This window comes from Mixophyes fleayi, chromosome 3 (assembly GCF_038048845.1).
Source record: "Mixophyes fleayi isolate aMixFle1 chromosome 3, aMixFle1.hap1, whole genome shotgun sequence".
Classification (NCBI taxonomy): Eukaryota; Metazoa; Chordata; class Amphibia; order Anura; family Limnodynastidae; genus Mixophyes; species Mixophyes fleayi.
In genome coordinates, this window is record NC_134404.1 from 38,860,751 (window position 1) to 38,884,992 (window position 24,242).

A 24,242-nucleotide genomic window follows, 5' to 3' on the forward strand; every position below is an offset into this window, starting at 1 on the left:
TATTTATTTTTTATAAATATATATTTTTTTGTACCTTTTATTTATTTATTAAAAATGGAAAGTGGAACTAAAAGTCCTTTATCTGGGCTTGAAGTTCCAACGTGCGTGTGTGAAGCAGCGACGCCGGGTCACGCATGCTTAGAGGCATTTTGAAGCTGTAAGAGTTCTAGTACTGTCAGCCAGTATCACCAGGAAGCGGCCCCATGGTAAATTGCGTCGATATTAGAATTTGTGTCCCCTGTTTGTAGTTGATCTGTCCTCGGGCTCACTCAATTCACAGGAATAGGAATCAATTATCATCTTATTAGTTTGAGATATTTGACAGAACTGTTTCATCTGTCATCAGCTACAAATAATGTCTAATAACAATAAACTATAGGATTAGTTTTATCTATCTCTTTCCTTCTATCTCCCAGTTTGGTTCTCACCGTCCTCTCTCTGCAGGTAAGTGTTCTGTAGAATCATTCCTAAATGAATAAGAGCAGCATCGAAGGGTTTAAGCATCTTAGCTGTTGACAGGAGACTGCACTGAATACACGTTCAGATAACACTAGAACACGGCGGACATTAAAGTAGTTAATTGACAAATAATTCATAGTTGTATAATCCTGGCCACTAGGTAAACTTATTCTGCCAACATTCCAGTGGGATAATGAGGTGGAAGTACTATAGGCCATAAATACGTTTTTATTGAAAGGTGCCGTACTAACGTGGTAGGAGGTTGGATTTTGGTCTGATGTTTACACTTCTACACAGTGCACCCACAGCATTAATGCTCTTCTCTGATACTATGTCAGTGATGGTCATCAGGTGGCCCTCTGAGCCTTTACCTGTGGCCCCCAGCTCCTTCCTGCTTTATTGTCAGATATGTTTGTTATAGCTGGTAACACTTGTATAAAATGCCTGCAGATATGGTATTACAGATAGGTGTCTCTTTCTTTGATTAGATGTATTGTGCGACCCCCGTAGAGTATCAGGTTGCCCACGACTACTGTGTGCTTTTTCTCAACTGCAAATGGTTTCACAATGTAGGATATTATTATTATTATTATTATTATTATTATTATTATTGTTATTATTTATTATTATCATTTTATTGTTTTTTGAGCAGATTGCAATATTAGGAGGGAGTGGATCTGGAACTTAGAGTGTTACACAACGAAGTTTGCAGTGAACAGCAGATTCTCATTTCATCCTTCAGGATGGTGTTGTCATTATACCTTTAGGTATTCAATTTCCTAATTGCTTAGTTTAGAGATACTAGAGCAGGCCAGCCAACCTGTCTCTCTCCAGGTGTTGTGAAACTACAAGTCCCAGCATACCCTGCCAGCTATCGGCTGATTATGCTGGGACTTGTAATGTCACACCTAGAGATTCACAGGTTGGCCAGGTCCGTCCTAGGTAAACTACAACTATCCACTTAAAAAAACACATTCTGAGTCACTAGATACAGAACTGAGTCACTAGGAACAGATACATCAATAATTGGTTTTGGCCCAACTCTGCAGCAAGCATTATGAGTTATTCTGACTCATTATGACCCAGGAATACAGTAAGTGTTGAATCACGCTGATAGGAGGCTGTGACCCAAGTAATGATAAGCATACTCTAACTTAGACTTGCCCAAGCCTGTCGTCTTGTAACTCACATTGTACGGAAGAGATTGAGATACGTCATAAGACAACACCCCAGGTCCCCTGGTCTGCACGTATATTTTAGCTGCTGTCAGTTCTGGCTTTAGAGGAAAAAAAGGCTCATAACGGCTCCATGTCTCCTACATCCTGGCACATTAAGTGTAGTGTGATGATTAGCACAGTTGTTTCTCTACAGGCAACACCCCACAATCTTCCTGAATGTAAATGAGTCGATTCATCATATCCTAGGATCCAGTGTAGCCCCAGGGGGTGACTGACACACCCCTCGCTGTCTTTGAGAACATGGATTGTAATGATTAACATTTCCGCCCATCTAGCAGGCTGAAGACAGTGAGATATAACCAGTAAGGGCCTCTTTTACAATTGGGAGCATTTGGGGCATAAATATACATATTTCTGTACAGGGCATGCATATCATAACCATAATTAGATTTCAGCTTATCTCAGACTTGTGCCATATTGTGTTGTAGAGGCAGAACAGGGGACTAAGGCTGGGTACACACTGAAGAATTTTCCGAACGACGTTTTATCTACAACGACTTTACCTTCGATTGATGCGTACACACTAGTCACGTTTTAGACGATTAACGAAAGACTGACCGTCCAGGCAACAACTTTTCACAGTCATATTGTCGTGAGCAAAGATTAGAATTTTGTACACACTGAAACGACTTATGAGGTCCATGTAACTATAATTATGGAGGCAGACATAAGCAATATACATAAAAAAACAACGTTTCATTTATATAACACTAAACTGACAAATGTTTGTAATTAAAATGGCAGACATATGCTGTACGCATTAATGCAATAGACACCTGCTATTGCTTTACCGATGGAAGCACCTAATTACCAAATGAGTGATGTGCGGCCACCGCACCATGTGGGACTGGTACAGGCATCAGAATTTAACATACACACCCCCCAAAGGAGTCTCAGCTCGAGGAACAGTTGCTCGTAGATCGATCTGAAACTCATACACACCACATGATCGTTAGGTGATTGGTTGGAAAATATTAAACAGTACGACCAACCAAATGAGCCGACAATTGGCATTGTGGAACGACTTTCGACCATCGTGTCACTATATAAACTAATCCTACTTTTGACCGAACGGTGGAATGTCGACTGATTTGCCTGATTATTCGCCGAAAATGCTTCAGTGTGTACAGAAAATTTCTCACAATGACATATCGTTAACGATTTTACCAACGACTGAAAAAGTCCCGATCAGCATGCTGATTTATGTGTACACACTAAACACATTTTACCTTCAGATCTGTGCTCTTTATCTGTCATAACCATCGGCTGAACAGACACACTCCATAGAGTGGACGCTGCCGGTCGTGTGTGAATACACACTGCAGAAGTGGAACGACATCGTCGCACTTGATTTTTAATCCGGTTTATAAATCAAATGAAACAATACAATGTGCTTTGGAACGATGATCGTTCATCGTTGTAGCGTAGACACTCATGTGATATCGGGCCAAACGGCTGTTTATCGTGTGATTGGCCCTATAATTGTCTGAAAACACTGTAGTGTGCACGCAGCCCTAGTTGCGTACAGTAACATAAGTGTAAAACCTCCCCCCCGGAGATGCAACCTAATGAGCCATTGACACATCCACAGATATACTTCTTAGGAGGTGGACCTTTTGCCGTTACCTGTGGCCCATTGTAAATATAATTTTGTAGCTATCGTGTAAATATGTATACACCTGATGACGTAGGAATTCTTCAGTGTTTGGAGTTGGATGTATCTTGCCATACATTCAACCTAACATACCTGTGTATGTCAGCAAGTTTTGTGACACAAATTTGACATGCACAATCAGGTCACAAAATGTGTCAACTCCAAATGAATATCTAAATATATCTCCGGTGTCCACAAAATAATTCTTAAAAATACACTGCCCTACGGACATATCATACCATTTATGTTATTGTTTGTTTTACTTTACTATAAAGTTTATGTCCTTGATAAGTGTATGATTCTGTTTTTAGCATTTTTGATGCATTGTGAAAATAATCTGCATTGGGAACCACATCAGCCATAGAGCTCATTGTGAGCTGAGCTCAGGATTACTTTACTCTAATAGTAGCAATTTGTAGAATGTGCAGCCATATATCAGGTATAAAACATACTATGGTGCACCAGAAACTGAACTTATTTAACTTGGGTGGAATACGTTTGATTGATGACCATAACACCGACACAGACAATACCTACAAAAAAAAATACCGAACATTATGACAGCGACATAAATAAAATATAGACTTACCAACTAATAGACACAGAAGATTTCCGAAATGGCTTTTACTCGGCTTCCATAAAATGCGACTAATGAAAACGCCTGCACTTTGGATTGACGTCATTTACCATAGCGACATTAACATTTCCTATTTTAAAGCGGCAATTATTATTTTTATGATTATTAATTTTTATTTATAGGGCGCCACTAGGTGTCCGTAGCGCCGTACAGGGACAAACGAAATTACAATACAAGGAGAGACAGCACAGTACAGTAAACAATAAGCACAGTAACTCCGTGAGCTCAAAGCACAGCAAGGGCGGGGGAGGGGAGAGGGGAAGGTCTGCATACGACGGAGCCCAAGAGGGAGGGCACGGATTATAGGGAGACCCCCAGGGGGGGAGAGGAGGGAGCGGGATGGGACAGGGGGAAGAGGGTCCTCGAGGAGGGCGACAAGGTTGCTGGAGAGCAGAGTTAACAGTGGTGAGACAGAAGGAGAGGTGACCCTGCTCAAAGGAGCGTACAATCTAAGGGACTAAGGGCAATGCCAGGACCCGGCTACACACGCTAATATTAACCCTAACCCTATCCCTAATGATAACTGTAACGCTAACCCTAACCCTTAGTTTGGATTGTTGAGTCCTGGCATTGCCGCTTTAAAACAGGTTGCTATGGTAACTGTCAATTTAAAGTGCAGGCGTTTTCTTTAATAGCAATTCATAGAAGCTGAGTAAAAGCCGTTTCGGCTGCTCTTGATTCACACATGTCCTAGCATGCACAAGCGACCATCATCACTATCACTTACCACTTACATCGGACCTGTAGTTGGCGCAGTGATAAGACAGAAAATCACGTAACTGAGAGATGCCCAAAGCTTAAACCAGGCACTGCTGTGTGCGCTCGAGCTTGGCACGCCCTTACTGTACATTGACATCATATATATGCCCCTTCCTGCCCCCCTTTCCGCTCATAAAATCGCAGGCTGTCAGAAGTGTCCTTCGCGTTTGAAGATGAATTGAATGTACTTTGTGTGCACTGGCGTATGGTCTGGTTGTGGGTATGTGCAGTGTGATTTTATGGAAAATATCATCATTATCATCACCATTTATTTATATAGCGCCACTAATTCCGCAGCACTGTACAGAGAACTCACTCACATCAGTTCCTGCCCCATTGGGGCTTACAGTCTAAACTCCCTAACACACACACACACACACACACACACACACAAACACAAACAGACTAAAATCAATTTGAGAGCAGCCAATTAACCTACCAATATGTTTTTGGAGTGTGGGAGGAAACCCACGCAAACACGGGGAGAACATCCACACAGATAAGGCCATGGTCGGGAATTGAACTCATGACCCCAGTGCTGTAAGGCAGAAGTGCTAACCACTAAGCCACCGTGCTGCTCTAATGTGTAAAATATGGCACATATAGGCGTTTATGTTCCTTAATGAATCAGGCCCCCATGTGTCTATATAATTTCAAAGTCACAAATGCCTCTTCTGTCGAAATAGTTTTCCTACTATCCGGTTCACTTGCCAATTCTGAAATAATATTTCTATCTCCTCTCATCCCCATGTAGTGTCATCCAACCTTCCCCCCCCTTCCCCCCCTCCCCCCCCAGGCCTCTCAAAATCCCAATGCTAATTGTGGATAAGTTCTAGTCTGTGATACATTTATATTTGGAGACTTTGATTACCTTGCCCAAGTTACTGCAGAAACATGATATCGAAGGCTCCACAGTTTTTGATTATGTACAAAGCGCTGCTTGGCCTCCCAAACCTGTGAAAGGTGATGTCTAAGATCTCCTTGCTGCAGGGTCCATCTACTCTCTGCTCTATCCAACCTGATTCTAGCCTAACTTAGTGTAGAGCCGGTCTGTCATGAGCAGGATTTGGTAAATTCCCCACATGAGGACAAGTGGTCTGACATTAGGGAAAAATAGCTTGATTTCCACACTAATAAAATAGAACATTTAAAAGGTTTATCATAGATGGTGCAATGTCACAGAAAACTTCATAATACCCTCCAGGGCTGCCAAGAGGAATTCAGGGCCCCGGTACAACAAATTAATGGGGCCCCCCTTATAGTCGAGTATGGTAAAAAAATTTGCTTACTTTTATTTACCTTTTCCTTTTCTTCTCTCTTGGTCCTCTCTGCTGCTCTGTGCTCCGTTGCTCCAGACTGACTGAATGCTGGGCGTGACATGATGACGTCACACCCGGCATTCAGACAGTCTGAATGGAGCACAGAGCAGCAGAGAGGAGGGACGCCGGCGCCGCAATCACGCGAGTATGAATATTTTTTTTGTACTACCCTGCTCACCCCAACAACGGCCGAGCCCCCCCCCCCCCCGCCGCAAACCCCCCCACCAAAAAAAAAATAGTTTTGAAAAAAAAACCATTAAAAAAAAAAAAATCCGTCGGCGCGAGTCCCGGGCTTGGGTAATTGGTACCCGCTCCCCCCCCCTCTCGGTGGCCCTGATACCCTCACTTCCCCAGTGTGCTGGTCTATATGCACACCTGGTGGTCCTAACCCAAGGTAACCACGTTTTGGGATAAGGTAAAACGTCTGATAGACAAAATCTTGGGGACTAATTCAGTCAAGGACAGTTGGGTGTTTCTGCTATGTCACCCTCTCTTTTTTGAGAGGGGGTGACATGAAAAAAACAAAAACATATAGGGCCTGATTCATTAAGCAACGTACATGTGAATATGTGCTGTATTTTGCATAAAATCGCTATCCGCATATCCAGAACCGGACTAAACACCAGTGAACGCAGCATCATCCAATTCATTTTGGGGTGCAATCTCTTACTACAGTCAGAGCCACCAAGAGGACTTTTTGGGCCCTGGTACAGCAACTTTCTGCCCCCCCCCTTACGTGTATAGCAGGAGAAGGGACATGCGCCACTATGCAGCCGTGAAGGGCCACATATTGATGGGGGCGTGGTCAACATGGGCTGTGGCTGCATCTTTTTACACACGACATTATGGGGGAAATTCAATTAGCCACAAAGTGTCTTCAGAACGTCCGTGAGATGTTTTGCAGCTGAGATTTTGTCAGAAATTACTACTGAAATTGCTGGCAATGTGTCCGACGCAATGTCCGCACTCCACATCGCCAGAAATTGAATTCCCCACATTATATATTAAAAGGGTGTTGCTCTCACCTACCTGTTATTGCAGCTTTCACATCCTGGTACTGGATTCTTGTCTGAATCCTGGAATGTTGGGACCTGTTTGGAAAATGTTCATCAAATATGGAAAATAATTAGTGAACACAGTACACAACACAGATCACACAGTATATAATTATATAACAAGCAAAATATGTGTGATAAACATAATCACAGATATCTATATGTTTGAAAATGGTTAGATAATGAAACACAATAGTAAGTGTATAGGAGAAATGGCTGCTTCTAGGGACTCTGCAACCCCATGCAAAGATAAATACACAATAAAAATTAAGAGGTGCTCAAAAACCCTTAAACATAAACTCAATAATGATGAGAGTAAATTACACTCAGCCACAGTACAATCCCCCCAGACACATCACAACCCCCCAAAATCATCATAACCCCCTAGCGCCCAGCATACTTACCTAAGCTGAGCTGAAACTCCTCCTCTCTGCTCTCCAGCCTGCTGGGACAATGTGTGATGTCACACACTTTCCGCGGACTGGGAGCGGCTGACACCCACTGGGAGAATTTTTTTTTAAAACAAAAAAGTTAATTACCGGACTACAGGGCTCGGGCCCCCCAGACAGACGGGTCCCTGGTAATTTGTACCCGCTCCCCCTCTCTCGGCGCCGCCTGACTAGAGCCTGCAGTTTCATTGGCGGAATGGGAGTAAGCACGTAGTCAATGTACAGTGAGGACGTGCCAAGCTCGGGCATCTCTCGGGTACGTGTTTTTCTGTCGTATCACATGCAGCAGCTACAGGTATGGTATAAGTGACAATTATAAGTGATAACAGTCTCGTGTGCATGCTGCAATATGTGTCTGCAATCAGCAGCAACTGTAAAAATGCATATTATGTACAGTAGACATTCATAACATCCTAATAAATGCATTTTATTTGGGGGGAGAGGGTTATACAGAGAAAAAAAAAAAGAATGACTTTTTTATATTTTGTCATTTATGACTATATTATTACCAGGTGACATTAATAGGTTTTTTTTCCTGTGCGTTCTTTTGGGACTTAATATTCCAAATATGTATTGTACATATCCTGCAGTGTATTGTCTGCTAGAGAAGAGCGGACCAAGACCCGAACTCTACAAGAGACGTATCTTCAGGTCTACTCCTAGTAGCCTCCGGACGTGCGTTTTGCCTGCCTTAATGAATGAAGCCCATAATCTACAATACAAAGGAGACACATTTTTGGCACCTTGGGTATTTTTACTGTAGTACACTAAGCTGCCAGGTCTTAAACTAGACTTCTGTTTACTCTACTTGTTGTATAACTATGGTTCCTTTCTAGCCCAAACCTCGTCCTCATCCTCCCCATTGCCTCCTTTATCAACAAGGAAATTAGAATAATGCTTTTCAGTGATAACCTGTGACTGTATCACTGGACAGCTATTAACGTATCACATATAGTAATTGATTCTTTTTAAAAATATCTTCACCTATCCAAATAGATAACAGATAATGACACATCCAAGCCTATCCCAGTTAGCCCTAAGAACACTAGTAGATGAATACCTTGTATGAATGTCGGGATGGACAGCGAGTGAGTCAGGACCTGTGGGCGTATGTACAAATAGACAAGGCACCTAAGAACAACTGAGTTGTATCCCAAGTAACATCTACCTACCTGTGGAAAAGCTAAACATCTCACTGCTAATCTCAACCTGAAGACACAGAAAAAGGCCACAGAAAATTAAATCAAAATAAATAAATGACTTGAACACCCACTAGCAGACGTTTAGCGAGCAGGGCAAGATTTTATCTCATCTGGAGAAATTGTCCACCTGTAATCCAAGGAGAACGTTCTTCTTGGAACGGCTGTTCTTCATTATTTTATAATATTTATCCAGCTTACTGACAGGAGAGATGCCAGAAAAGACCCTCGCTGAGGAATTAACGAATAGACCGTCTTTGTCTATTTAAGCAATAATCTTTCAAGTTAGATGGTGCTAGGAGCAGTAGAAATCCACAGGCTGTAATCCTGGTAAGATAATATCTAAGAGCGAGGCAAACAGGATTTCTAGAGCGAGGTTTTATCATCATCATCATCAGCAGCAGCAGCAGCTATTTATATAGCGCCACTAATACTGCCGCACTGTACAGAGAACTCACATCAGTTCCTGCCCCATTGATGCTTCTGAATCTGCTTATCGACTTACACGTATGCATTTTTCATGTGCATGTGTAGTACGGAAATGCGCATTTTATGCAAAAATTAAAAGGAGACGCTTATATCCAACTTTACATGAGGGAAATGTTGTACTTGAGACAGCAATGCAGAAAAGCTCATAAGATGGACACTACTTGGATGACTTTGCCGGCTTGGAATTTAAAGTTTTTACTGCCTTCTTGTTCTAAACAAAATATGCATGTGTCTATCAGCTCCAACACCCACAGTCTGCTTCAGCGAGGAAAGGAAACAGCCTAAGGAATGCAGCATTTTGCAATCGTTCTAAACTCAGCCAGCTCAGTGGACACATTTCTACATAGTATGGACCAAACAAACTCTCCAGGGTGCATCAACATGGCACATTCTTTCCATAATTAAATTATTATGCCTATTATATGCCTCCAAGCAATACCTCTATTATGTCTTTTGTAATGTGTTAAAAACTTTAAGGCCCAGGGGCATCGGTGGAATAAACTGGTAGTAGACTCTGCAAAGCTTATTTACTAACCTTACATTTAGGTGCGAAACATGCACTAACTACATCAACCAATAAACAATTAGCTTTTATCAGACTAGTGCAAGTTAGGAAATTAAAACAAGTATCTGGTTGGTTACTATGGTTTAGAGCAAAGTGCACCTTAATGCAATGTTATAAAGCGACCCAAGTGATCTGCTATTTGCAATTTTGCAGGGTCAAAAACATAATTTGCAAACTGCCGATGCATGAAACACATGCATATATATATATATATTAGCATGGCATCCTTAGGTGATTTATACATGAACAACGTCTTGTTGAAAATGGCGCTTTTATTGCTTCATCACAATAACACAGCATACTTTCATCAAGATGACACCAGGCAAACTATCACTAGCTAGTTCCAGTTTCGCTCTCTGGTCACCGGCCACTAGCTGGCATCAGTCTCAATGCATAGCAGCACAAAGCAGTTTTTATATTTGAGACTCCTCCCACTGCCTTAACTTGACAGACAGGCGACACTCCCACCTTGCCTTTAGAAGGAAGTCTCCTCAGGTGCTCTGTAATTACTCCTCATTGCAGGGCTTATGAGCCCTTTCCAACTGTGGCTGTACTGCAACATTGTGGGTAGGTTTTCTGGCACACTGCACAAGCCATCTTCACAGCTAGATAGACTCCAGGCCAGTAAAACCTGCAAAGCACCTGTTCCCGTGTGCTCCCTTCCCCTAAATGTCCGCCACCCACCTGTGTGTGCTGCTCCCAACACTGAGGGTACATGAACCTGTGGAACTACTAGCTGTTCTACCTTTCTCCCTTTCACAGTAGTCATTCGGAACAACAAATCATGTTTGACAATGATATACAGCCTGCAGAGTTGGCAACTCTTGCCATAACACCAACATTTTTAGCTACTTTAAAGCCATGTTTTAAAGTTACATCATCTCTCTGATCACGTGTAAAGCTTGGCACACTCCCCAGTTTGGAATAGTCAGACCAGTCCATACCCTCACCAACAGGCAGCGGGTACCTCTGCGATGTCACCAACCAATGCTGATTTCGACTGTCCAGGCATCGGTGAAAGTCCTGCCGTGAACTCCAGGACAGCATTCTGGTTTGGCCACTCCCAAAGATCGAAGTTCAATTGTTGTGTTTTTTTTGGCAGATCCTTTAAGACTGGTGTAACTGGATCACTGAAAAATAGCTTTTGGTATAAACTTATTTAAAGGAAATAGCGCAGGGCGCTTATTTATATAATTGCACATGCATTTATTTTTGATATTGTGTATATTTTGAGGTAGGAAATCATTATTTTAGAGACCAGGGTAGAAAATGTGTTTTTCTGTTTTAACCTTTCTAAAGGAAATGCCTTTTTTTCTGAGGTATATATCTGATACAATGAACCTTTGTGGATGGAGGTCTTTTGTGTATTGGGATGTTTTGTATGGAAGTATCATTGTTTGGGGTTTGCAAGGTTGCTAGTGGAAACCTCCAATTAGGCATATGGAGAGGGAATCTGATAGCAGGAATCTCTAACTAAGTTTTGTGATGAAGTGTCAAATGCCTGCTCTGGCCAAAGGCCCAGCAGGGGGTCGTTACTGTGTGGCCTTTTATCAGAGTGTTCAAACCTTTCTGAACTTTGTAAACAGCATGTGATGCAGGACATCACAGCGTCTCTAGAATTTCATAGATAAGTGTAAATATTGTTGGCTTTGCAATGCATGTAAATCCATGTTTGTGTGAACACATTGCTTCCTGATTCTAAAAATAACCTGTGTCCAAACTGTATAAAAGGCACTGGCTTGTATTGAAAAGTTGTTCTTCTTGTTTCATCTCACCTGATTACTGCTACCTCCAACCAGTGTGAGAGCAAATAAACATCACTTGCTTCAAAGACCTGCATGAAAACATCTTCAATATTGCTTTATTCCTGTGACCTGCAGATCAGACCCTAAGTCTTATTCATTCTCCCGCTGTTTCTGAGGCTGGACCCAGCTTTTCCGGTACCACCGCTCTGCCTGCTACCCTTCAGCCCTGGTCAATAATATAGGCCAGGGGGGGATCCATCCACAGCAGGTACTCTAGTAACGGGGTACACTTGCAGCGCTAGTTAGCCAGAAGAATCCCGGTTCTGGATGCCCGTAAGGAGTCCAGTGGTGGCAGCATTTGTAAGCCCCTCCTACTGCGACAAGAGGGCGCATTTGGGATAATGAAAGGGAACGGTGGCAAAGTAAGCCCAGTCGGTTCCCAGCAGCAACAGACAGGGTGGCATAGGCGGTCCATCCTGTCACAACTGGGCTTCCGACTGGTGTATCAGTTGCCGGCATGTGTGGACGAATTTGCTCTTTAAACAGTGGGAAGTCTTGCCCCAGAACAATCGATATGGCAGCTTAGTCGCTATGACAGCCACTAACTACATAGTTTAGCATTTTAGACTACTGGCCAAAAGAGTCCTTTTTAATCACCTGGTGACCCCATGTGAGCAGCGCACTTAAAATCTTGGCAACCGTGAGAACTTGGCTCCAGCCAGGACAGAATGGAAGCCAGCATAAGGTCACACCCAGAGTCCACGACTGCCTGGACAACCTTGTTGTGCTTCCACACAGTCACTTTGATTATATGTGAACCACTGGTTGTAAAACTCCTAGGACAGCAGCTTAGAAAGAGAGACCCAGCTTGGGCAATTGAACAGTCCATTGGTTTCCGGGGTCTAGTGCACCTGGTTATAAAGTGTCCAAGCTCTTCGCACTTGAAACACCTCAGGTGAGTCACCTTTACAGCTGAACCTTGATTAGCAGCAGTTTTTCCCTTTTATGCCCTTGATTTTGGGTTTACACACTTGGATGCTCTCATCCTTGGTATTCACCAAACCCCTCTGAGAGGATGTCAAGGCCACCACTTGATCACATTCTTCAGCATATCTAGAAGAAAGAGTCTTCTTTCTCATGTAGCAATCGCTGCACCCAGATGAAGCCTAAATTGTACTCCACAAGTTCCATTACAGACTCTCTTCATGTGTGCACCTCCTGATAATCCATGACAAGCTCTTGATTTAAAACAGCAATTTCTTTATCTTTCTCTGCTGCTATCTCATTAAGAGCTCCCACTGCTGTTCCCCTTTCTACATACAATTCTTGTAATGAATGCAACTTATCTTTCAAATATTCAAAACCCAACATTTCCTGCTCTCTCTGCTGCAATCTCTCTGCAGTTTCTTTAAGAGCCTCCACTGTCATTCTTTTTACTTTATATAAGTCTTGCAATACATGCAACTAATTTTTCAAGGACTCAGAAACAGCTTCTTGGGCTGTTATCTTTTCATCACATTGGTGCTTTAAATACCCCACTTCTTTTACCAGAAAATCTTTTCTCTCTAAACATTTTCTTCAAGCAATCATACTCTTCCCTGGCCACATAATCTCACTCAGGTAACACAAGGTTTGTGCATAGACCATGAGATTTTCCAACTTCTTCTCCAAACTTCCATGAAGGTTTTCCAAATTTTCCTGCTGGGACTGAATTTCAGACAAGTAACAAAAATTTTTACTGGCAACAATTACTCTTTGTTCTACTGCAGCCTTTAAACATAAAACTTGATCTTTACATATATCCAGCGCTTTCCACAGGCAATTAGCAAAACAAACAGGTGCTTTAGCATCTGAAACAGCCAAACAGTAACCCCTGTACACAGGGATTTTTTATGAACCACACCCAACTCACAGCTCAGTGAATAACCAGGTGTGGCACTACAATGCCCAGCAATTTTTAAAACCTTTCTGCTTTCTCTGGAATGCAGAAATTTCCCCATTGCATCTGACAGCTTTAATAGTTTGGTGTGTGCTAGTGGCATTCAATACATTTCACTCACCACCTTTGCATCTGGATAGCTGGGGGGACAGATGTGCTTTGGCTGTCCTTTGCAACCCCACTTGTAGCACGGGCACCCATAAGTGATTCATACATGAAAAACTTGTTGAAAACAGGGATTTTATTGTTCCATCTCAATAACACAGCATACATTTCTCAGGATGACTCCAGGCAACCTAACTCTGGCTAGTCCCAGGTTTCCTGTCTGGTTACCGGCCACTAGCTGGCATCAGTCACACTGCATAGCAGCATAAAATAGAGTTGAGAATCCTTCCACAGCCTTAGCTTGACGGGCAGGCGACAATCCCACCTTGCCTTTAGAAGGAAGTCTCCTCAGGTGCTCTGTAATTACTCTTCATTGCAGACACACCCAGTCAGCCTGCTGTATCTGTGGAAAAGACACTTTCAAAGCATGTAAGTTAAATCACACTTTATACTTTTACTTTGTCACACGTCTTACACCTGTATACCTTAACCTAAGTGCACTACTATACCTGTGTGTACCGCGTTCTGCAGACTTTACCTGCAGACTGTCAGCTGTATAGCTGATTCCTCTTTCACAGGCTGTGGAAAACTATTCCCTCTGTCACATACGCCTCCCCCTAGTGTCACCAAGTAGGATGGTGCGGACTTTGCGAGAAGCGCAGATTACCTTGACAATACATCTGTATTGTTGTGCAAATTCCCCAGTCCTGTGGCAATCCACTCCCACTCACAATATATATATATATATATATATATACACACACACAGTATATATATACATACACTCGGTGGCCACTTTATTAAGCATGGCGGCTTGTTAAAGCAGATATTTAATCAGCCGAGCATGTAACAGCTACTCAATGCATAAACGTATGCAGGCATGGTCATGAGGTTCAATTGTTGTTCAGACCAATCACCGTAATGGAGAAAAAATGTGATCTAAGTCATTTGGACAGTGGGTTGATTATTTGTGCCAGATAGGGTGGTCTGTGTATCGCAGAATTTTCCTAGGATTTTCATGCTAAACAGTCTCTAAAGCTTACAGAGAACAGTGACCGAAACATGTGAGCGGCATTTCTGTGGGAGAAAACACTTTGATAATAAGAGAGGTCAGAGGAGAATAGTCAGACTGGAAGCTGACAGGAAGGCGACATTATCTCAAATAACCATGTGTTACAACCGTTGTATACAGAATACTATATCTCAATGCACAGCATGTTGAACCTTGAAGTGGATGGGCTGCACAAGGATTGCCTGTTCTGATGAATCTCGATTTCTGCTGCAACATGCAGATTGCATGGTCAGAATTTGGGGTACACAACATGAATCCATCCAGCCTTGTGCAGGCTGTTGTGTAATGGTGTGGGGAAATGTTTTCTTGGCACACAATTAAATCCAGTTGAGTATCATTTAAATGCCACAGCCAACCTGAGTATTGTTCCTGACCATGTGCATCCCTTTATGGCCACTGTCTACCATCTTCTACTAGCTACTTCCAGCAGGATAACGCATAATGTCACAAAGCACATGTCATCTCAAGCTGGCTCCACGAATATGATAATGAGTTCAATGTCCTCCAATGGCGTCAACAGTCACCAGGGGCCTGATTCATTAAGGATCTTAACTTAAGAAACTTCTTATTTAAATCTCCTGGACAAAACCATGTTACAATGCAAGGGGTGCAAATTAGTATTCTGTTTTGCACATAAGTTAAATACTGACTGTTTTTTCATGAGGCACACACATATCAACTTTAAATTTCAGTGTACAAATAGGTTATCAAGTATTTGTGTGCTACATGAAAAAACAGTCAGTATTTAACTTATGTGCAAAACAGAAATCTAATTTGCACCCCTTGCATTGTAACATGGTTTTGTCCAGGAGACTGAAATAAGAAGTTTCTTAAGTTAAGATCCTTAATGAATCAGTCCCTGAGTTGTGAATTGTTTCACTAGTGGGATATACCTCGAACACAGGAGACTGGAACAAAGTTTTTGTATCTATATGTTGAATCCATATAGGATCTCTATACAATTCACTCTTTTTCACTCAAATCAATGTGCAAAACAGAATACTAATTTGCACCCCTTGCATTGTAACATGGTTTTGTCCAGGAGACTGAATTAAGAAGTTTCTCAAGTTAAGATCCTTAATGAATCAGGCCCTCAGTCTATATCGTGGGTACTGTAGCTAGATCCTATAGGGACTGGAAACATATATATCAATTTGTATACTCCCTTATATTCAGGGAGAATTCCACTGTTGAGGTGTTTCTTGAATAGATCTTAATCACAAATGCTGTGAGCGCTAGCAGAGTGTTAAGGACTTGGTATGCCTAAGACGATAGAGTTATTTAGAAATTGGCTACTCTTTTATCTGAAAATCTTGAGTCATATGGTGATCATCCCAGGTAGTGCGTATGGTTCGTGTAACAACCTGTAGATGCATTCTACACATCTTCACATATTTCCTTCATATCATCACGCTGTGCGGCTGAACTGTTAGTTCATATCACACTTTCACTTAATGTAAACCAGTCCTCACCTCACAGCCACTCATATCACACGTTCACTTCATCAGTGATGTCTCTGGTACCTACAGAATTGCTGCCTCTACTGGAGGTCATCTGTTAAGCTCAAATTGCCCCCTGCACAATGCATAGACAGCTTTGGACCCACCACATGTCTTGATATACGCAAGTACGCCTATTATTATTATTACTATTGATTATTATTATTAGCCTAAATTTATAGGGCACCACATGAGGTCTGCAGCACCGTACAGAGGACAAACAACAAGACAGAACATGGTATAACAGTACAATACAGTAATGGGATGGGTAATGGAATGCAAGGGGTATATTTGACGCAGGATATAACCTGTGCACATTAGCGTGGGCACAACGAACAGGTTTAGAGCCACTGAAAGAGGTGCAAAGACAATGGAGGAGTGGAGTAAAGGGGCAGAGAGTCCAAGGAGGAGGTGCACAGTATAGCTGGTGAGTAAACATTATAGGTAATGAGAACAGGAGGGGAAAGAGAAAGGGGCAGAACCTCTATTGAGGTGCATGGGGTGACAAAGTAAGATGAGTAAGGGCCTGATTCATTAAGGATCTTAACTTGAGAAACTTCTTATTTCAGTCTCTTGGACAAAACCATGTTACAATGCAAGGGGTGCAAATTAGGTTTCTCTTTTGCATATGAGTTAAATACTGTCTAAGTAAAATACTGTTTTTTCATGTAGAACACAAATAATTGATAGCTTATTTGTACACTGAAATTTAAAGTTGATATTTGTGTGCTACATGAAAAAGGTATAGGATGTTTTCCCACTTGCAGCTGTCCTCCAGGATTATTCGGAGTGTGTTGGCAATGCAACTGCGACTGTTTCCAGAACCCGGCCTGATCTTTCTGAAATCAAGATTCAGCAGTGTCTTTGACATGGTTTAAGATCAGCACCTTACTAGGCACAAAGAGGATTGTGATCCCTCTCCAGTTGTTGCAGCTGAGGCATCTCCTTTCTTGGGTGGCGTAACAATTATGCCTTTTTCTCCATTCCCTGGGCATCTTTTCTCCTACTCAGATCTTCTCAAGCAAAGGCTGCAACAACGTAGCCGAGGTTTCAAGCTCTACCTTTAAGATTTTGAGAGGGATGTTGTTGATTCAAAGGGAATTTCCATTGCTAAGATATCTAAGGGCTGTTTCTGCTTTAGATGGGGCTTGCAGACTGATAGTTGGATCCTTTTCCACATCGTCTGTTTGATCCTCCTCTCCTTCTCTTATTGGCCGATCTCTGTTTGAAACTTTGGAAAAGTATTTATCCCATCCACTCATCTGTTCTTCCATGTGCAGTTGCTGGTCTCCCATCAGATGCCTCCCCAAGTGGCAGATAGGGCATTGCTCACCAAATATGAAATAAAATACCTGGGTGGACCAAAACCAGCATCTTCTGTCTTGTAGTTTGGAGAGAGCTCTTCAAAGGTTAGGAGAAGAAATCAGGATAAAAAAATCAGGACAGTGCCTTGGCCTTAAGGTTACATCCCCACCTGGACACTTGGGAGCTATGGTCTAGTAACCTTAAAAATAAAACATAAACTATTATAGAAACAGAAGGGAAGCGATCCCATATTGATCCCTTATTGACAACCTTTGATGCAAAATGGAAAATGAGGATTGGTATATGGAACATGAGAACTTGAGGGAACCAATCAAGTAAAAATAAATAGCCGTGAAAGGAATAAAGGAATACATGTTAGACATCTTAGACTTGAGGGAAGGCAGACGGGCAGCAGGTTTCCAATGGAGGAAGGTGTGTCACTCCAGTCGCATGGGTATGTCCAGATTCAACCACTGAAAACCAGATAAGATCACATCGTTGTAACTAAACAATTCAGAAGCTCTCTGACCAATGTTAGAAACAGACAAAGTGAGGACATTGGTAGTGACCATCTTCTAGTAGTTGCCAAGTCTCTGCTGAAAATAATGGTGGCCAACAAGAATTTTATGAAAAGGAACAGGAGGTACGATGTTGGGAAGCTACGTGAAAAACAATCTAAAGATGAGTTTAGGTTAGAGCTGAACGACTGTTTCGAAGCATTTGCATCTGAATCAGAGCATGACATGGAACAAACCTGGAGAAAAGTCACAAATGCATACCTAGAGACCAGTGACCCTGGCTTCGGCCACTAGAAAAGGACTGGATGAATGAGCAGACTTGGGAATACATTGGTGAAAGGAAGCAGATCAAGGCTCAGGTCAACGAGGGCAAAACGAGGCAACTGCCCAAACTAAATATGCAGCTGCATATCGAGTAGTGAAAAGAAGTGTTTGGAGTAATCATAGAAAATTGATGCATGATCTGGCAAGGTGAGAAGAAATTACAGCACAGAAAAGTGATTCACGAGAACTGCACAGAATCAATTATATGCTGTTCAAAAAAGGATTCAGTGAAAGCAGACCTGTAAGAAACGCGTAGGGTAGAAACCTTAAACACCTCACATTGAAGTACTATCTACTTCCAATTTACAACCAGACTCTTTATTAATTTAAACTTCTCAGGGATTCTTCTAAAATACTGCTCCATTTATTTTTATTATGTCATTTAAATTGATCATGGGATTGAGGAGACAAGGGATACAATGGATCTTTATTACGTGTCACTTTTTTTGCTCCTGGAAGGTGCAAAATGTATTTCACTATAAATTAAGGAAAGAGACCAAAGGGTAAAGGTATTAAGCTCCGGGTTCTTCAACACCCGCGAGTTCGGCGTTTAAATTTAAAGCGGCGCTGCCTTGTAAAGGGAAACATCCCTTTACAAGGCAGCGCCGCTTTAAATTTAAACGCCGAAGACGCCGAACTCGCGGGTGTTGAAGAACCCGGAGCTTAATACATTTACCTCCAAGTGTCTGGGAACAGAGATGGAAGGGAATTCAAGTTCTTTTGCGGGATAGAAAAGACTGTGTTAGGTAAACCGTGCAACAAAGCAGAGAACAACACTATAAATCATCTGTCCCCCAAAATTAATTCTAGTTTTTGCACTTCAGAAACAACATCCATGCACCTAATCCTCACTTAACAAGGAAGGCTTTAAATCAACCCAAATACTCCCATTGGCCTGCTCAAACCCTTGCACTCCCAACCTTGCCATATTAGCATGCTAATGAGCAACCCTAACCCTAACCCTGTAAAACTTGGTGCAAATGTAGACTAGAGATGAGCAGGCTCAGATATCTGAAATCCGAGCCCACCCGAACGTTGCCGATCCAAACCGGATCCGAGACAGATCCGGGTATTCCCGCCAATTGCAAAACTGAAACCGAGGCTCTGAGTCATAATCCCGCTGTCGGATCTCGCGATACTCGGATCCTATAAGTTCCCCGCTAGTCGCCACCATCTTCACTCGGGCATTGATCAGGGTAGAGGGAGGTTGTGTTAGGTGGTCCTCTGTCCTGCTATATCTCGTGCTGTGCTTTGCTGTGCTGTTCAGTTCTGTGCTGTGCTGTGCTGTGTTCTGCTAATGTTTTTTTATTTAAAACTTGCAACATAACATTACATATGAAACAATAAAACCAATAAACTTTACTAAAGGTGGCACCAACCTATATTAAAAAAGACCAACTGAAATCAAAGGCTGATTTGCCTAACTTAACCGAAAGTCCAGAAGGGCTATTTGCCCAATTCATAAGTCCAGTAAATATAAAAGGATAAAATCACATAAAACAAGAAGGTGCCACCATACAAACAACAAACCCAACTCATATACATCACCGTATCCCACTAAGAAGCAAGTTGTAGGTGCATGTAAGCCATACTTGAAAAAATTTTCCACCACACAAAATCTAATGGGGTGAAAGGACAGCAAGAGAAGCCACTTAGAAAGGAGAGGCACCAGACTTTGACCCCCTAAGGAGGTCTCAGACTCCGCCACAGCCTGAGCCAGTTAGCATTGGACATCCGGCGACCCTCCATGCCCCTCAATTTCCACACCTCGTGGAGAATATCTTCCACCACTACCTCACAGGGAAGGACTTTCTGCTGGATGGTGACCTGACACCGTGCGTTCCACGTGAAATACCTGACCACTAAACTGACTAAAAAAAGTGTACAGAAATCAAAAGCCCTCCACCTTGCCTTGAATGCCCCGTAGACCCATTCAGGGTAACTAAGCCCCGAAAGGCAGGGGATCCCCAGCGACCTGGAGACTCTTTTATAAACCTTTACATTAAAGGGACACTCGAGCAAGAAATGGTCCATAGTCTCCTCCACCCCTAGACACTCCTCCCGTGGGCAGCCACGATCATCAGCATTTCTGTGCTTAAGGTTCCCTCTTACATAAAGTCTCCCGTGAAAGGAGAGCCAGGCAATGTCCTGAAGCTTCAACGGGATTCTCCTCGAGTTAATCAAGGAAAGCCCCACCGAACTCACATCACCTGGGCAGTCTCTCAGTGACAGCGGAACCCAAAAGTGGGAGTGCAGGACTCTCTTCTCCAACTCCCTTCTAGAAGAGCTCCCAACTTCCCCCGCCCCTAAGCCCCAACGCCTTGTCACCTTCAATCCCAAGGAAACGTAGGTCGGGAGATACCCATGCCGGACCCGGAAACTCTTAACGGTGCCTCCCCCATACCATGCACTGAGGAAGGGATCCACCCATACCCTGAAGCCTCCCACCCACTGAGGAGGGGTCTCAACTAGGAGACTACTAAGGTGCAACTTCAGAAAGGTTGACATAAAGAACAGCACAGGGTTAATCATACCCAGGCCCCCATCCTTCCTCAGTCGGTAGGTCACAGCCCGCTTGACCAGATTCAGCCTATTCCCCCAGAGTAACTGGAAGAAAACTGCATAAACCCTAGACCATAAAGACTCCGGCAAAAGGCACACATAGCTGATGTACAGGAATACCGGGATCAGGAAGGTCTTGATCAGGTCCACCCTTTCCCGGAGAGAGTGTTTCCACCTCTTCCAGCTCACTACCTTCCGGGAAGCTTCCTCCAGCCTTAACTCCCAATTTTGCTTGGCATAATCACCAGGGCCAAAATGAATCCCTAAAATTTTGATCTTCTCACTCGCCCGGGGAAGACTGTCTGGAAGGTTGAATTCACAACCCTCCTCCCCCATCCAGAAAACTTTACTCTTTTCCTGGTTTACTAATGAGCCACTGGCCTCAGAATACCCACGGACCAGAATCGTTACCTCCTCAGCTTCCGCGGAACTTGACAAGACAACAGTAACATCATCAGCGTAGGCCACTACCTTCAAGGGGCACTCCGGACCCAACAGCACACCTCCCAACGAGCTACCACCAACCCTTCTGACGAAGGGATCTATGGCAAACACATACAGGAGGGGGCTCAGGGGACAACCTTGTCTTACTCCAGAGCTGACCTCAAAGGACTGACCCACCCAACCATTCACAAGAGGGAAGCTCTCGGCTTGTCTATAAATGGTACGGAGCCAATTCACCACCTGCACTGGAAGACCATACCACAGAAGTAGAGCCCAAAGGTACTCATGATTTACCCTATCAAAAGCCTTCGACTGATCTAAGGCTAAAAGGTACTTCCCCCACTTCTCCGCACGGCACCGCTCAAAGGCCTCCCGCACCGTCAGGACAGCACTGAAAGTGCTTCAGCCCTTCACAGTGCAGTGCTGAGAAGGAGAGAGCAACTGGCCGGAAACCTGCATCACTCTATTAAAAAGCACCTTTGCCAGAATCTTCCTGTCAGTATTGAGAAGAGCGATGGGGCGCCAGTTCTCAATACATGACTGATCTTTCCCCTTGGACAGTAAGATAAGGGCAGAGACCCTCATGGAGGGAGACAATAAACCTCTGCCCAGGCTCTCATTAAAAACCTCCACGAGACGCGGAGCCAGAATGTCCCTAAAGATTTTAAAAAACTCAGATGTAAGGCCATCTGGGCCTGGGGCTTTCTTGACAGATAAACCATCTATTGCCATCCTGACCTCGTCCACCGTTATTTCATCGCCCAAGGACTCAAGCAGGCCGCTAAAAAATCACCAAGGCCAGGAGTTTCCCTCAAAAACTGGTCCATCCTCTCTTTGTCAAGTGACTTCTCCGATAAGAGATCGGAATAGAAGGACCGCACTACACCAAGGATGCCCTCCTTCTCCTCCCTAAGGACACCCTCAGCATCGCGCAGGCCCCTCACCTCCTTAGCATCTACCGAGTTCCTACAGCTCTGGAAAGGATCGGGCGAATGGTACTTCCCACAATCCCTCTCCAGAACCAAGGATGCGTACCGGTCATACTGTATCTCTCTCATCTGAGCCTTCACCAGGGGGATCTCCCCACTATCCCCCTGGCCAGAGATCAAGAATCCAAGTTTTTTCCTCAGTGCCATGTAGGCGCTCTCTTTTAACAAGTTATTTCTGGCTACAAGGCCCCGAAAAAAGCTCCGGGTCCTTTTCTTCAGCATCTCCCACCATTCAGACCTACTCCAACCCGCCTCCAAAAGTGATTCCTGGGATTCAAAGAAGTCCCTAAAAGACTGTCTTATCACCTCCTCCTCCAGAAGCTTAGAGTTCAAGCGCCAGAGACCCCTACCCTTCCGAAGAGTCTCCGAAGCATTCAAGGACATAGATAGGTAAACGTGGTCAGAGAACTCTACCGGCCTCAGCTCTGGAGCCAAGGTTTTCGAGCTCTCCTTAACAAAAAACCTATCTATCCTAGACCTACAGCTACCTCTATAAAAAGTGAAACCCGTGTGGTCTGGGAAATGACGAATGTGCACATCCACCAGACCAGCCTGCCTAACCATACTTGCTAGAAAAAGGGAATCGCAGCCCAGAGAAGCCCTTGAACCTCCCCTGTCTTTTGTCCTAGTGACGGTGTTAAAATCACCACCAAAGACTATCTGCCGGGCTGTAAAAAGGTATGGCTTTATCTCCATGAAGAGGCACTTCCTTCCCCATTTTGTTTGAGGGCCGTAAATATTAATTAACCTCAGGTCGTGCCCCCTCAGGTTGACATCTAGCACCATGCACCTACCTACCTCAAGCTCAATGACTCGCTGGATGGTTATCATGCCGGTAAAAAGCACCGCCACCCCACCATACGGCTCGGCCGCAAGAGACCAGTAGGAGGGCCCACGCCTCCACTCACTTTTGGCTTTATGTAGGTCAGCAAGCTGACCCAGTCTGGTCTCCTGCAAAAATAAAAAATCAGCCTCAACCGTGCTGAAAAAATCAAAGGCCATATAACGAGCACGTTCGGATTTTATAGATGCCACATTAATGGTAGCGAATCTAATGGGCTGGGAAGCCATCCTTCAGAGCTATAGACAGTAGGAACAACTTACTTCTTTTTAAACTTTTTCGCCAAGTCCTCATCTGAGGACCCGAATCTCTTATAGCTCAGGCCTGCCGGCAGGGATTCCTCCCCCCGAAGAATAACCTCTTCCCCAGAGGGAGGGACCCCGCCCGACCTATCCTCCTCACTCACAGAGCCATTAGGAATAGTCCTATCCGGGAACCTAGCCACTGATGTTCCTAACGGACCATGGACTGGATCAGGAGAAGGAGAACTAAGGGAAGTGTCAGAAGGGACAGGAGGGGGGATGGGACTTGTGGAGTCAGAACATATAGAAAGGGCTTGATGGGAAGTGGGGACTGGGTCATTTACCGAGGCCAAAACCCCCGTCTCCAAAGGACGGACCTCCAAATTTTGACCGGAGGGGCCGGCGTCTAAGGGAGGGGTGGGAGGGGGGTCACGGATGGGGGGAGGTACTAGGTCCTCTATCGAGAGAGGGCCAGATGGAAGTAACTCTGGATTTTTTAGAAAAGACCTAGTTGTTCTCTTTCCCTTTGGTTTTTTTGAAATTTTCGCAACCTCTCCCAAAACTGAAAGGTCCCTGGACTTCTTTGTCTTCCTCCCTGGTTTCGTTTTCTGCACTAAGTCTCCCTCCTCCGTCATCATAACCTCGCCCTCCTCCATACTCTCCTCCTCACTTGTTGAAAACTGGAACTTGTTGGACAGAACAATCCCTTCCCTTTCTGTTCTACTCTTTTTTTTCTTGGTTTTTTGTTTGACCCACTGATTTGAATCGTCATCTGCGGGTACCAACAACGACACCCCAGGTGGTTCAGAAACAGGGGGTGGGGGAAGTGGGGGG